Source organism: Ailuropoda melanoleuca, chromosome 4 (genome assembly GCF_002007445.2).
Source record: "Ailuropoda melanoleuca isolate Jingjing chromosome 4, ASM200744v2, whole genome shotgun sequence".
NCBI lineage: Eukaryota > Metazoa > Chordata > Mammalia > Carnivora > Ursidae > Ailuropoda > Ailuropoda melanoleuca.
Window position 1 is genome coordinate 116,621,103 of NC_048221.1, and position 17,449 is coordinate 116,638,551.

A 17,449-nucleotide genomic window follows, 5' to 3' on the forward strand; every position below is an offset into this window, starting at 1 on the left:
CAGAACCTAGTAGTAGCCAAATCTTCAGTTGAGGATGACCAAGCTCACAGTACGTCGGGTAAAAAAAGAGGAGTACATCAAGCAGAGTAATTTATGAATACCAATATGCTAATGCAGGCCAAGAGAAAGAACTGTTTATCACATGATATTTTATTAAATTTTGTCATTATTTATAGTATCAGATAAAAGGAAAATGCTGTTAGTGTTATAAAATTAGAAAAATATTGATTGATAAAATTATAGATGTGGAGGACAAATTCATGGTGGGAAGGGGTTAGAGATAGGGAAAGAGACTGGAATAAGGCAGGTTATAACAGAGCAACCAGAGTCCAATATCTCAACCAAAAAATTGACAGTGGTATAATCTATTATGCATGTGTGCTTAGTTCTATGCAACGTGTAGGTTTCTCTATCTGTCACCATAGTCCAGCTTCAGAACAGTCTCTACACCACAAGGGGATGGAGTTCCTTCAGTAGATATTTGCTGCCAAGGCCAACCCCAAATCTCATCCCATGCTCAGTTGAACCAAAGACCCCAAGGAAACAATGGATATCAATCTCAGCTCAGTGAAGGGCAGTTCTTTCTCCTACAGAATTTTAGTTCGCCTAGCCTTCTTTGTTTCTGCAGCCCTCTGATGTCTTCAAAAAAGTATGATTTTTGTTGTTTATCAAGGCATTTCTACTTATTGTAAAAAAGAAAAAAAGTGATGCTCTTCCACTACTTATAATATAGGACTATATACAGGAGTTTCCTGTTAACCTGACCATAAACACTTTTTGCTAATAATAGTTAAGTTTAATAGATTTGTAAATTAAATATATGTATGCATAAAATCCATACATGTTATTTTCATGCCACTTTTTGTCATAAATAAGTATTGGATTTTGTCAAGTCCTCTTTCAGTGCGTATTTATATGATCATGTATTTTTTTTCACCTTCATTCTGCTAATATGATACATTTCATTGATTGATTTTCTAATGTTAAACCAACTTTGCACCACTGGTGTAAACTCATGTAGTCACAATGTAATGTATTTTTTCTGTACTGTTGGATTTTTATTTTGGGATGTTTCCTCGTATGTTCATGAGGGACATTGGTCTTAAGATTGACATTATTTCTTCCTTACATGTTTTATAGACATTAACAGTAAAATCCCCAGGCCTGTACCTTTTTCTGAGTAGGAAGGGCTTTGATTATGAATTATACTTCATTATTAGACTTTCAAATATTCAGGTTTTTCTGTTTATTATTGAATCAGGTTTGATCAGCTGTATTCTCTATGGGATTTTATCTACTTCATCTGTGGCCGGGTTTCTTAACCTCAGCACCATTAACATTTTGGCCTGGGTGATTATTTGTTGTGGAGGACTGTCCTGTTCATACAGGACATTTAGTGGCATCCCTGACCTCTATCTGCCAGATGCCATTAATACCATTAACACCTTCCCCATGTGACAACTAAATGTTTCCAGACATTACCAAATGTCCCCAGGGGGCAACCAGTTGTCAAAGTCGTAAAATTTACAGCATAAAGTTCATGATTTTTCCTATTCATTATTTTGCTTTGCTTTATTAATGATTTGTAGTGGTATCCCTCTTTTCAGTTCTAAAATTGGTAACTTGAAATTTTTCTCTCTCACTTTTATTTTTTATTATCTTGTGTTTTATATCAATTTTATTAATCTTTTTCCAAAAAAATTTTTACTTGATTTCGTTGTTGTATCATTTATTTTCTTTTTTCTTTTCTTTTCTCTTCTTTTCTTTTTTCTTTTCTTTTCTTCTTTCTTTCTTTCTTTCTTTCTTTCTTTCTTTCTTTCTTTCTTTCTTTCTACAGTCTTGAGGTCTTTTATTTATTCTTTTTACATTTATCATGCCATGACTTCCTAGGGAATGGGTTCCAGCAGCTCAGGCTCCTTTCCACTGGTTCTCACAAAGTGTGCTTCTCTGGGTGGAGCAGGCTGGTGCTTCAGTTGAACCCAAGTACCTTTCTCTTTTTCCTTTTTTTTTTCTGATAATTTCCTGAAGGGCGTGATGGAAAATTACCTCAGCCCTCAGAGTGCTTAATATGCTCAATACATTATTTCTCTTGGCAAGAATCTTGTCCTAAACTTGGCTGGTTTACAACAATGCCAACAGCATGCTGGGCCACACTGTAGACTCTTCCAGTATTGCTGTGGTAGCATTTGTGGGGCACTGCTTTTTGAACAGTGCCTGTTCCCTTGATGTCCACAGTATCACCTTTCTTGGGCACCTGGGTGGCTCAGTTGGTTAAGCTTCTGCCTTCGGCTCAGGTCATAATCCCAGAGTCCTGGGATTAAGTCCTGCCTTTGGGCTCCCTGCTCAGCGGGAAGCCTGCTTCTCCCTCTGCCCTTCACCCTGCTCATGCTCTCTCTCCCTCTAATAAATAAATAAATTTTTTAAAAAAAATCACCCTTCTTGTAGATTCACACGTATGTGGCCAAAAGAACAACACCCTGAGTTCTAAAAGGCCTAGAGAATTTATAGCAGATGCCCATCCTCTTTCCCTTTGTGTAGGTCATTTTGGTGCATTATGGAAGATGGGGATTCCAGCTGAAAGGTTGTTTTCTTTCATTGATCTCTGTTCTTATTGTTTCTCTTGCTGTTTCTTCCTTCTTTCATATATTTTTTGTATTAATTCACTTTTTAAAGTTTACTTTGAATCCCTCTTACTTTTTAGGTATACTTTTTAAATTTTATAATAATTCATGCAGGGTTGATAATATACATTGCTAACTTCCTATGGTCTGCCTAGAATTAATATTTTGCTGTTTCGTGCACAAAGTGAGAAACTTACAATGGTGCATTTACTTTTTCTGCATTCTTTTTTGCTATTGTTGTCACATAAATCTTACAATGTAATGTTATAATCTTTGCATTAAAAATCTACTTATTAAAGAAATTAAGAGAATACAATATAATTTTTTGTATTTATTCACATATTTATAATTTCTGATTCTCTTCTATCTGAGTTTCCTCTGATACCATTTCCTTTCAGTCTGAATGTCTTCCTTTATAAAACACTTTTTTTTTTAAACTGGTCTGTTGTCCATATGTTAGATTTTGTCTGACCATGTCTGTATTTTAAATTTCTTTTTCTTTTCCTTTTTTGTTTTCTTTCTTTCTTTCTTTCTTTTTCTAAATAGAGAATTATAGTTTATCTTTTTTCTTTCATCATTTTCAGTATGTCATTCCATTGTCTAAGAGTCCATTGTTTCAATAAGCCAGGCATCATTCACCCTTTTCTTGTCTTTTGTATATTGTTTTCTTTCCAGCTGTGTTTACAATTGCCCTTTTATCTTCTGTTTTCAGCAGTTCAAATATGAGGTGCCTATTTTGTGGTTTTCTTTGTATTTATCCTGCTTGGGTTTGCGGAGCTTTCTGTATCTGTATATAGTTTTTCACCCAATGTGTGAAGGTTTCGACTATTATTTCCTTGATTATTTCTTCTGCCCCATTTTCTTTCTTTTCTCCTGTGAACCACAAGTCACATGTATGTTAGAATACAGGTAACTGAAATTTTTATTCCAAACTTACTTCTCTCTCTCTTTTGAATTATATATTGTCTGTTGTTCAGCCTTTGACAATTCTGCTGAGCAATAATTCTGTTCTCTCCAATCTCTTGTTTATGCTCATCTTCAGAATTTAGAAATTTTACATTGCACTTAACACTACTTAACACTAGAATTTCTATTGAGATTCTTTGTATGGTCTCCATTTCTCTGCTGATAGTCTTCCCCGATGAACTCATTATGATCATTTTTTTTCTTTTTAAAAAATTTTTTTATTATGTTAGTCACCATACAGTACATCCCATTATGATCATTTTTATTTTGTCTTTGAATATAATAGCTGCTTTACCTGCTCATTTCAAAATCTGGGTCATCTCAGTGTCTGTTTTTACAGTTACTTTTGTTCCTGTCACATTTTTGTTTTCTGTTTTGTACATGTTCTAAATTTACTTCATCTTGGGTGTGATAGATGACATGTTATATAGATCCTTTATTATGTTTCTTTAAACAATGTTGATTTTTGTCATGTTCAGCAGTTAGTATGCTGGCTTATCACCTTGAACTCATGGAGGCTTGAGTTTTATACCTTGTTAGGGCTGGTCTATTTATTTATGTGGCATACTCTTTACTCCTGTACCATGGCCCTTCTGATATTTCAATGCAAAGCATGAGATACTTACCAAGGCACTCTAACTTGGCAGCATTCAAACTGCAATATCTGTCTTTTCTGAGATTGGTGACCGTTAAAACTTCTGCTTAGCTTTTTTAGTTTTCCAGCTGGTATGTTACACCAGATTGCTTGGAATCTTCCCTTCACATGCACAATTCATGGGACTGCCAAAAATTGGCAGGAAGTTTGTAAGTAGTTTTGTGAACCCTCCCTATTGCGGCTCCTTCCTTGGTGAGATTTCCTTCCCTACTTTCTAGCTTCTTGGGCAACCTGGAATTCTATCTTCTGCTGTCAGAAGCCAATAAGACTGATGTTTTCTGCTTGAGTGTTTGATATGCTGCATCATGTGAATGAGAGTTTCCTTGGGGAAAAGCTATACAAGTAAATATTTCTTCCATTGAGTTTCTTCTTTCAAAGGACAAAATCCCTCTAGGTTGTACTTCCTTTTTTCATTTTCCACTATCTTCAAATAGTTGTGTGTGTGTGTGTGTGTGTGTGTGTGTGTGTGTGTGTGTGTTTACCTTGTCTATTTTGTCTAGAGTTCATGATGATCTTCAGGATAGGAACCATCATATACAAGCTACCCTACAAGCATCAGAACTGAGGCTTCTCTTTTTATTTTTTCCTTGAATATTTTTTTAATTTAAATTCAATTAGCCAACCTATAGTACATCATTAGTTTCTGATGTAGTGTTCAATAATTTGAAGCTTCTCTTTTTAAATAAAAAGAATGAAAATAATTTTTATCAAATATTACCCAGACTCTCTATTTGTTTTCCTTAATATAAATTCTTAGAATTAGAATTATAGGCTTTGGATGCTTACTGCAAAACTTAAATATGCTGGCATGCTATATTATATTCATAGATTTTTAAATATTAGTGTATTGCATTTCTATCAGAAAACCTATATAACTGATATTTTCATTTTGATATTGATATTTATATTTTGTATCTATGTTGAAATAGGAATGCTTATTTTGTGTTTTTTATTTTTTATTTAAATTCAGTTAACCAACATAGAATACATCATTAGTTCCAGATGTAGAGTTCAGTAATTCATCAGTTGCATATAACATCCAGTGCTTATCACATCGCGTGCCCTCCTTAATGCCCGTCATCTAGTTACCCCATCCACCCACCCTCCTCCCCTCCAGCAACCCTCAATTTCTTTCCCATAGTTAAGAGTCTCTCATGATTTGTCTCTCTCTCTGATTTCTTCCCATTCTATTGTCCCTCCCTTCCTCTATGATCCTCTGCACTGTTTCTTATATTCCTCATATGAGCGAAACCATATGATAATTGTCTTTCTCTAATTGACTTATTTCACTCAGCATAATACTCTCCTGTTCCATCCACGTCGATGTAAGTGGTGAGATTTCATCCTTTCTGATGGCTAATATTCCATTGTATATATATACCACAACTTATTTATCCATTCATTTGTCGATGGACATGTGGGCTCTTTCCATAGTTTGGCTATTGTGGACATTGCTGCTATAAATATTGGGGTGCAGGTGCCCCTTTGGATCACTACATTTGTATCTTTGGGATTAATACCTGGTAGTGCAATTGCTGTGTGAAAGGGTAGCACTATCTTTAACTTCTTGAGGAAACTCCATACCGTTTTCCAGTAGAGCTGCACTTGTTTGCATTCCCACCAACAGTGTAAGAGGGTTTCCCTTTCTCCGTATCCTCACCAACATCTATCATTTCCTGACTTTTTAATTTTAGGCATTCTGACTGGTGTGAGGTGGTATCTCATTGTATTTTTGATTTGTATTTCCCTGATGCCGAGTGATGTGGAGCATTTTTTCATGTGTCTGTTGGCCATTTGTATGTCTTTTTTGGAGAAACATCTGTTCATGTCTTCTGCCCATTTCTTGACTGGATTATTTGTTTTTTTGGGTGTTGAGTTGGATACTAGCCCTTTACCTGATATGACATTTGCAAATACCTTCTCCCATTCCATAGTTGCCTTTTAGTTTTGTTGACTGTTTCATTTGCTGTGCAAAAACTTTTTATCTTGATGAAGTCTGAATAGTTCATTTTTGCTTATTTTGCATTATACTGTAAATCTGTAATCTTTCTATATTTTCTATATTCAGGAACACAAAAAAATATTTACTCCTTAAACATTTGAAATGAAATTTCCAATAAAACTGGATGATCCAAAATAGCCCTTCTAATTTTTGATTTTTTTTTCAGTTTTATTTATCAGATTATCTACTTCTTTTAGGAGTGAATTAAATATTCCAACTAAATCATCAGTTTTGCTTATTTTCAAATTATATGCTTATTTTATTACTCATAATTAATATTTAACATATGCAGTATACCTACATGCTTGTTTAAAATTTTATTTATTTGTGTTTTATATCATCTTAAAGCAATTTGGCAAGAATTTTATCTGTTCTCATTATTTTTACTTTAATTCCAAAATCCATTCAAGTTATGAATTTTTTTTCTCATTTTTCTCTTAATTAGAGGAGTTCCAAAAATAGTGGAGGATTTATGGTAATTCAGATCATTTCAATGGGAACAATATGCTCTATATTTTCCAATAGTCTTAAGTTTTTATTTTCTATGCAGTTCCATTGGCCTTAATATTGGTAGAAATTCTAGCCATCTGCTGTCTTAAGGTAGAGGATCACAAATATTTTGGTACAGTTTGAATTTAATAAAATTTGGATATTAAGTGCATGGTTCAATGATTTTGGACAAATGTATGCATTCTGTTACATTCCTGAAAGTGCCACCATAATCAAATTCTAGAATATCTTCATCTCTCCAGAAAATTCCTTTGTGGCCTTTTAATTAGTTCTTCCCACCCAACTCTCATCCCCTACAATGATGTGATTTCCATCACTAATGATTAGAGGTGATCAGAAGTAATCATCTTTATGTTTTTTTTGTGGATACTTTTTTAGGGCAATTTCCCTGTAGAGGTGGCATTGTTTTTAAAGATTTATTTAATTATTGGAGAGAGGGAGAGCGCATGTGGGGAGGGGCAAGGGGAGAAGGAGAGAGAAACTTTCAGTGACTTCTCACTGAGCTTGGAGCCCAACCCCGGGGACTTGATCTCAGGACCCTGAGATCATGGCCTGAGCTGAAACCAAGAGTCAGACATTTAACCAACTGCACCACCAAGGGGCCCCCAGGTGACATTTAAATTTAGCCCAACATTCGATGAATCAAAGTTTTAATATTCAAATAATCATCTCAAATAATGCTTTCAAACTGTTTATTGATTTTCTTTCTTTTAAATTTGAAGTCAGTGATTTTTATTCTCCAACCAGAGATATAATTTAAATTTTAACTAAATCTCATGGGAAGTGCCCTAAGGAAAGTATGAGAGAGCTATTAACAGATCACTGTGAATCTGGACTCTACATTCCTTAGCTATGTGATTGAGTTAATTATTTAACCCTTTAAAGACTGTATTTGCCAACATTCATAAGTGTGATGATATTGCTAAATTCAAAGGCTAACTATGAAAATTAAATGAGATATTATATTTAAGTCCCGGGCGTGATGTTTGGCACACTTAGGCACCATATAAATGTAAATATAAATGTTTCCTACAAACCCAGAGAAAACTGCACATTCTCAAATAATTTAGCCACATTGTAACTAACATTAATGAATGTCTTTTCAGTGGGACATAGTTGGTGTTCAAATGGTTATAAGATAGAAAGGCACATTATTTGAATCTCAACTTCCTTTTAAAAAACAAAAACCCCCAATAAACTAAAAAATATACCTACATAACATTTAAACAAAACATAGGTAGCAAAGTACCCCCACAAACCCGACAGGTGGAGACATATATTTATGCTAGTCACCCACATGTAAGATCATCAGTTCATTTCAGTCCCTGCAATATCCCAGGGAAGGGTTTAGGGGTAAGAAATAGGTTCAAATACAAACAAAGGAATTCTTTGGGATGTTAGAATCATTCTATATCCTCCCTGAGTTGATGGTCAAAAGAATCTATGCACATGTACACATTTATGTAACTGTGCACCCAATATGGTGAATTTTGCTACATGTAAAATTTGAAAAGTAAAAATAAATAAATAGAAACAAATTAATCATCTAAGTACAATAGGTATAGCAAAGCAATAATTAATTCCATTGGGAAACATTGTTTCAGCATAAGAGAAAATAGATACAAACGTAAAATCATCCATGTTAGGTAAAATCTCAGAAGTATTCATTTTGATCAGGAAATAAGACTATGAATTCCTAATTTTTTTCTAAAAATATGCATATATTCTATTTTGCTGCCTATAAGCTATGAAAATTCATTAGTAAGAACATGTTGTAACTGTAATATCCACATAGAATTGTAATATATTGTCATACTGTAATATCCACATAGAATTTCCCACAAAAAGAAATAAGGTTCCTTGGAGAAATAGCTATTTCAGGTCAATGACTGAAAAGGGGTAAAAAGAGCCCATTACATTTGAACTGGAAAGCAAGGAATCTGTCAAAACTGATGGGATTATGTGAAATGGATACCAGAACCAACTGCAATGGCCTCACTGGGCAAAGATGGGACAGTTTGCACATTAAAACCATGGTGCTCAATGATTGGAACTCAGATATTTAAAACTTGGTGACTTCATAATGATACTCAAAAATTAAAATTAAAATACAGAAAAACCTATAGTTTTGGGTTGTTAACACCATAGCTCACTCTGACAGCTAGCACAGATATGGAAAGATAAACATTAATCCTCCTTTCTCTATATGGACTCCCTCTCAGGGTAACCGCATAGGTGATAAAGTGTGATGAAATTTTTCTTGTAGAAGAGTTCCAGCTAATAAATGTCAAGAACAAAAGGGTCTGAGATTTTACCCTACTTGTAGGCTTACAAGTTAGCCTGCCATGGTTTTGTGGATGCTGGTAGAAGACATGAAAAGTCTTGGATAACAGCAAAAAGAAGGTTTGTTTATTACTCCTTATTACTCAACTCAACAGCAGTAGCCAGTTTCTTGCACTGGTTCCCCAAACTGCAATTCCCACAGAGCAGTTTGGTGAGAGTCAGTGATGTCAGCACACACAGTGGATTATGTTAAAGGAGAGGAACCCTCAGGTTGAGGGTTTTTAAATCCGTGATCTTTCACAATGGACTGCAACAAACTTATTCGACTTTTGTTCCAGAGGAACTCATTATCTGTATTATACTGCACAGCAAACAGACCTGCCCTATGCTCCAGAGGGAGTTACCATCTCTATCTTCTGAACCTGTTCCTTATACATATATCCTTCAAAAGATATTTTGGAGCAAAGGCCATCGGTGCCACTGCTCTCAAGATATGATGAGACACCCATGGGGCACTGCAGAAGGAACATAAAATTAGAAAATCACCATTTTGAAACTTCTAATAAAATAATGTATTCAGACAGTGATTACTGGTGGTTATTGATGCCATTAAGGCAATAGTTAACGAGGAACTTCTAATGAATGGATTAGAGTGAAAACAACTAAGCTCACTGACCGAAGTTGAAATGAGTAAAAATGAAATAACCAGACATCATGTACCTCCCTGGTATGATGCAATAGGAAGAACAAAGCAACACCTATGTTGTATTGCTACAAAAATAATTTGACCTGAATATTAGCAAGCATCTTTATCTAACAACCTGGTAGGAAGAAATAGGGAAAATAAGTATGTATGTTTAAAAAACAATATGATAATGCTATCATCAAAAAGTAAAAAATTCTATGGGCCAATGTCTGTTTCATTCATGGATAGATGACATAAAAAAATAGTGGTAAGAAGTCTTTGTATTTTTTTAAATTTAGATTAGAGGAACCAAATGTAATATATTTATAACAGAATGTTCTGATTTTTTTTGAGCTAACCAAAAAAGAAGACATTTTTGAGACAATTATGGGAATTTGATCAAATCTGGGTATTGGATACTAAGAAATTATGATTAATTATATCAGCACTGGTTAAGGTTTTTAAGGTCCTTATTTTTTTTAAGATATCCTGAAGTAATTTATGGATAAAAAGATTACTGGATTTACTTTAAAATATTTCATCAAAAAAAGAAAGCAAGGAACAAAGGCAGAAAGGAAGGAATGAAGGGAGAGAGGGAAAGAGGGAGGAAATGGAAGGACCATATGATAGATAAATGTTGAAAATATAAATGGAACAATATCAGCAAAATATTGATAATTGTATGGTGTGTACAGGAATATTTAATATACTCTTTTCTCTAATTGTTTTGTTTGAAAATTTACATTGAAAACATTTTCCATAAAATCTATCAAACATTCCTAAAGTATGAATTAACCTATTATTATTTGCTTTATAATGCACAGAGTCACCTGAGGGGTTTGGGTAGACTGTCATAACCTTGAGAAATAAAGCTGTAAAATTAGAGTGTAAGCTCTGCACCCAAACTTTATATGATTTTCAGTTTTTCCCACTCTCAGCCTGCTAACACAAATGTGAGAGACATAGAAGTGGAAAACAGATCAGATTTACAGAGATTTAACAAAACAACACAACGTATGATGATTAAATCAGGAAAAAGAAAAATGCATCAGAACTATTTTGTAAGAAGCGAAAACATGTTTAGGATTCATTGACTGTAATGAAAGCAGTGCAGGATTCAAAGCCAGAGTTCTGCTTTGTTAATATATGATTGTTAAATTTCCAGTATTTTAGAAACTCCTCTCTTCTACAAATTAAAGTTTGACTTATTGTTCATAATAATCTATGTCAAACTCATGGGAAAATTCAGGTGAACGTGGTGTGCCAGCCTGGGTTTATCCATAGTAGCAGCAAGGTCAGCCAGTCATCGGGAGCTCTAACTGAGAACTGGTAACCGTGGAGGGTCCAGAGAAGGTGTTCTGTGAGGTTCTGAGGAGTCAGAGCAGAGCCCACGGAAGCTTGGAAGGTTGTACTGTGTGATTTGCTCCCTGCTTAGTTCTCAGTGAAGGTCCTCTGAGGAAGCACTGTGGCCCTTCCTGAGCTCGAGGTGCGTCCTGTCTTTCTGGAACAAGCACACTCAATCTGATTGACAATCATTTGCTTCTTCCTCCACGGAAGGGGCAATTGGACCAAACACTGTTTCGATTCTGGCCAAAAGATTTTTCAAGCCCAAAGAAATCACTTCAAGTCCTTGCTTCTATTTTCTGGCAGGATTTCTCTTCAGTAATTACAAATATATGGATAGCTTCTCATTTCAACGCAGCAGCCTCTGCAGTGCCGGGATGGTCCTTCTTCGTGAGGCACAATGTTTATACGTAGCTTAATAAGGTGTGCTTCTCGCGTGTGCTGAATCTTAGTTTCACAGTGATTCAGTTGATTGAAGTGCCCAATCCATCACTGAAGATTTTGCTTTTCTTCAGAAGTTCTTATTTACGGCTTCTTCAGAATATGCTTTGTAGGGTTTTAGAGTGCTCCACACTTAAATTATATATCACTTTGGTATTTAAATCAATGAATTTAAATTGCTGCATAATGATTACTTTCAATTTGTCTTCACTTAAGGAATATGATATAATTAAACATGTTTGTTTGATCCGGTCTTGCAAATGAACCTATACATTTACATTAGGTGTCTATGAGATGAGTTAATTCTCTGGAGCTTTTTAAACCACTGGAAGAGGTTGCCAGTTCTCTGGCTAAGTCAGCAATCTTTCCTCCCTCCTTCTTCTTTCCTCTACCTTTCCTCCCTTTTCCCCTTTCCTTACCCCTTTCTCCCTATCTCTACCCGCACTTCTCCCCCCCGCCCTTCTTTTACAGCATGCTTATAGTGTGCCAGAGACTATGCTAAATACTAGAAATAAGATACTGGATAATTTAGATGCTGACCTGATTTGCATTTCCAACCAGGAACCAATTAAACTTTCTCTCACTTCCTGTGCCCAAGGAACTTGGGAGGTGTTGTAGAAGTTGAAGGGAAAAGCAATATTGTGAAAGGCTGGTATGCTCTAAACTACTGAAGTTGAAATGAATAAGAATTATATGCAACTAACCTGGAAGATTGCATATATGCTGTTTTATCATTAGAAGTTCAACTGAGGACTTTTAACTCATTGTCTATGCTTTAACATTCTCTTGCTTCATTGTACCTTCCTGAGTATATGGCATATGTTTATAAAAGCTATTTGATGTCCCAGTTTAATTCTATCATCTGTGTAATATCTCCATTGTTTCTATTGGTTGATTTTTCCCTTCATTATGGGGCCTATTTTCCTGCTTCTTTTAATGCCTGGTCATTTTTTATTGGATGCCAGACTTTAGGATTTTATCTTTTTGAATGCTAGATAATACTGTATTTTAATTTTAAGCTTTCAGCTGGGATGCAATTAACTTAGTTGTGAGCACTTTAATCCATTTTAGCTTTGCTTTTAAGCTTTTTTATGTGGGACCGAGCATTTTTAAGTCTAAGGCTGATTTTGCTACACTATTGAGATAAAAAAAGCCTTCTGAGTAGTCTCTCCAATGGCCTATGCATTATGAGGTTTTCCACTCTATGTCACAGGAACCCTAGCTGTTCTCAGCCCTTTGTGAGCTCTAAGGACCCTATCACCTTGTCCTTTCTGGTAGCTCTTTCTCAGAATCAGATTCATTTTTTTTTTACATGCACTGATTAGTTCTCACCTTAAGACTCAAAGGAAACCTTCTGGAAATCTCCAGGGCTCTCTTTCTTTGCAGCACTTTCTTTCATGTGGCACTCTCCTCTCCACCGAGAAGTCTCTGCTTTGTACTATAATCTTCAAGGTCTAGCCAACTTGGCTTCTGAATTCTCAACTGTATACTTCATCTGAGAGAGTCTGCTGCACCCTATTTGGGCTCCCCCTTGCTGTGCTATGGCCTGGAAACTCTTCCATGGTGTGTGGAGGCAATCACTAACCACATCATCTGGTTTGTTTCCCTATCTCAGGGATCGCTGCTTTGTGCTAAGATTGTTGGGTCATATATATTTTGTCCAAATGTTTTGGTTGTTTTAGGCAAGAGGGTATATCAATCCTGTTACTCCATATTGACCAAAAGCCTATATATGTTATTCCAGACCTCAGAGCAAGGAGTTATTGCCAAACGCATTTTTATAAACAAAAGAGCTGAAGCGCATATAGAATTAACAACTTACTCAAAAGTGCATATTTAATATCAGAAGAGTCAATAGTCAAGCTTGATCTCTCATACGGAAATTTATATGTATTCCACCTTTTCATTTGACCACACGTTCCTGATCTTACAAAATGGCTTTGATATGGTGGGATGTAAAGAAACCGATTTCCAAGAATTCAGAAGTAGGTGGTGGGAACTGAAAGTGTTAAACGTAGACATTTATTTTTCCAAAAAGTTTGGTAGTGAAAGAAGAGAGAGAAGACAACTTGAAAGAAAGAGGAGGAATGGAAGCCTCAGAAGAGTGTTAACACTGAGGGAAACTTGTGTATGTACTCTCAGTCTGACTGCTCACAGTAATAAAGAAACCAGCAATGACCCCCCCTACCTAAAGCTTAAAAAGCTCAGGGGAGAGAGAGAGTCTTATGAAAACAGTGTCAGAAAATGCTTGCTGGAGGGAGTGAGGCTTAAGCAAGTCCATGAGATACTCACCAACATGTAAAATAAAAGGCATCAGGGAGGGGCGCCTGGGTGGCACAGCGGTTAAGCATCTGCCTTCAGCTCAGGGCGTGATCCCGGCGTTGTGGGATCGAGCCCCACATCAGGCTCTTCCGCTATGAGCCTGCTTGTTCCTCTCCCACTCCCCCTGCTTGTGTTCCCTCTCTCGCTGGCTGTCTCTATCTCTGTCAAATAAATAAATTTAAAAAAAAACTTAAAAAAAAAAGGCATCAGGGAATTCATGGCTGTAGGAAAAGGATAGAGGTGGGATGGAAACATATAATCCATGTTTGCAGGATGGTGAGTGGATGAATGCAGGTAGAGTGGGAAGGAGAGTTTCGTTCACTCTCTCCTTTCCTAATTTCATTCCAAGAAGCCCACCCATGAGATGCATAGTCTATAGCCAGTAATGAAGGCTAGGAAAGTGCATTGGCTTGTCTAACTCCCTCTCCTCATACACACATCCTCAGCTATTAGCCCATATGATTTACCATTTTGTCTTTACAAGGAAACTTGGAAGGTTTGGCTGGAAACCATTAGGAAAATAATTAGAAGGTGATCAATATATAATTGATAATTTTGTGTATGAATAGATGAGCTCAGTTTTTCTATGCCGCAAGAACTGGAAAGAGAATACTTTCCTTTTGTCTCTGTTCTACATTATTTTCAGGAGAAATGCTTCATTCTGTCATCCCTTCACAGATGTATATCGGCTATCTCTCCTCCAGACACACTTTTCACCCTTCTGCGGAAAATAGTAGAGCTCTGTGCTAAGGGTAGAGATGAGGATTTAATTCATTTTGCTTTTTGAAATTTGTATCCAGTGTCTAATTTACAACTTTGTGTTAACACACACACACACACACACACACACATATACACACACATGCACATATACATATGTCATTTTGTGGTTAACCAGTGGTCTTGTATCTATCCCTGTGTGTGTGTGCATGTGTGTAAGGATCTTCTGTTTATTTATTATTTTATCATAGGGCTATTTTGGAGAGAGTATTTCAAGGACCCAAGACTCTTGAGAAATTAGTCTGTTCTTAAGAAGTCATTTCTATTGGTTTAGGAAAAATCAATGAACATTTCTGGGCTACAAGTAACTTGTCTATAAAATAGGAATAAATTACCTACCTTATTTACTTTATAGACTACCATGCCCTTCCCTTTGTGAGGGGGCCATGCTTGTTGCAAAGGAGTCAAGATGGTCATAGCTAGGGACAAGGAGTGTACTGAGGGGATGGGAGGACCACCAGGGGAGGTGTGATTACAGACCTTGCAGAGGTTGTGCTGAGTAAGGGAAACAAAACCAGAAACAGAACAATCACACCTGAGTGAACCAAGTGCTAGCTTTTGCTGGAGGTAGAGTTAAGTGTCTGTTTTCTATGAAGATAGTTCTAATTAACTGCAGAGGGCTTTCATTGTTTTGTTTTTTTGTTTTGTTTGTTTGTTTCTGAGTTTGATTCAAAGATGAATTACTTGGTACAAAGGTCACAAACTTGAATACAGTTACCCCTCATTCATATAACACCCAGGCTTTTTTTAATGCTGAATATTAATGAAATATAGCTTTGAAGGGGCTCCAAATAAATAGCATGCTCATGGTACCCCATGCCAATGTCCCGCTGTGCATCTCTCCTATGTAATTGTAGAAAAGGAAATAGGTCTGTGTGGGGATAGGTACAATCAAGCTTCAACTAACAGCACCTGACCATCAAGGCAAACGGTATTTCAGTGTGACAGAAGGAATGATACCTAATTCTATCCAGAGTTTTTAACCCTCAGGTCCTGGCCCCCAAAGATTCCTATTAAAATGATACACCATAAGTCCCATTAAGAGACCTAAGCTAACAGAGGTTTGAACATGGGTATGAGAAATAATTGTACCCATGAGAAAAGAGGTGAATAGGAGCCAGATATTTTCCATTTATGGGCAGGAAATATGACATGATATATAAAGGGGTCTCAAAAGCATATATCAGCTGTTGCCTAAGAAATTAACTGAGTGTAATGCATTTCATTTTTGTGAGAACATAATTTTAACTTTGATTTCTGTAGAAATTATTTGAAAGAACAAGTGCATAATAAAAGAAAGGCCAATTCCATCCAAGAAAGGCAGTTCCACTCAGCTGTATATTGTATATATACCTCCTTTTCTTTAAGCCTTATTCTAATTTCCATCTTGCCTTTTGGTATTTAGCTCATGCTGAAACTTAACATATACCTGAAGTACGTATGTCAGAGGTAGTTAAGATGGAGAGAGGGTTCAACTAGATAAAATAGAACCACTTAAAGACATTAATGTTCATTGTTAGAATGTTCTACTTAGTATACATTCTTTGAAGGTGTTGATTCAAAAACCTACACTGAACAACCATTTGGAAACTGAAATTGACATATTTTTATGTAGTTTTTCTATTCTTTGATTTTTAGGAAACTTTGAAAACCAAGCCAAACTAAAACACAATACAACAAATTTTTAAAAATCCTACACTGATACCTGGCAATATTTAAGGGGAAAAATGAATTTTTTAGTGAAATTATTGAAAACCGCTGTCTGTCCATTTTTCTTCTAATATGTAAGAAAAGAGATGGTTGACTAGGCTTATTAGAAAAATGTAATTTTTAAACTGACACTGAAAAAAAGACACTTTGATAATAGTGAGATTATGGATAGGTTTCTGTAAAGATGAAAACATTGGCAAAGTGGTCAAGGAAGATGCTCTTTCGTAGGATTTCAATACAAAATTAAAAATAATGTAAAGTTGGGGTCAGAATTATCAAACTTTGAAGAGGCAACTTGCTGTGTGGTAATCTGAGCAATCCCTTGTCTGTCATTTTTCCATGGAGTTTTAACAAAAAATGAAATTACCCATACAAGTAGAGAGAGACTTTAGGAACAAAGTAATTACCTGATCCAGGAAGTACCTTAATATATACTTGACTCAGTCTTCTTTGTTGACAAGTGAGCTAAAAGCTGGAGAAATCCTTAGTTAGGAGAGAACTTAGAAGGATACATAAGTTTACAGGGAAAATAGTCAGGTTATCAGTCACTGGAGGAGCTGACATTCAGCCGTGTGGCAGGGTCTTAGAAAGTGTCCTCATGTGCCTATGGGATGGTGGAGCTGCCAGCGAGATAGGCCCAAATACAAGTCTTCAAATCTGGGTAAAAAGGTTCAAAGTCCCCAAAAGGTAAAACTGATTTTAATAAATGAGCTGATACAAATGCTAGGACAGGGAGAAATAAGAGATAAGCCTAGATTTTTAGGGTCCATGCTTCATTCATCTATCACTGCATAAGAAACCAGCCTAAAATTTAGTGTCTTATACCAACACTTTTGATTTATTTTGCCCCCAAATTTCCCATGCAGGTAACATATGCAGGAAAGGCTTACCTCTGTTCCATATGGTGTTTCAGCTGGGAAGTTTGAATGGGAGTGGATAATTCACTGGCAAAGGCCTCTCTCACCTTGCTGACATGTTAGTGCTAATGGGGAGCCCAGCAAGGGACACAGGGCAGGGGACTTTAGTCCCATTCCATATGGATTTCTTAATGAGACTTCTGTGGCCTCCTTAAAGCATGGCAGCTGGGTTCTAAGAGTGAGAGCTCAAAAATACAAGAAGTGGAAATTGAT

General features: G+C 36.1%; 1 pseudogene; it reads right to left on the minus strand.

Annotated features, from left to right (window-relative positions):
* Positions 1-1,886: 1,886 nt before the first annotated feature.
* On the minus strand, positions 1,887-2,543 carry LOC109488942 (annotated as a pseudogene).
* Positions 2,544-17,449: the final 14,906 nt, after the last annotated feature.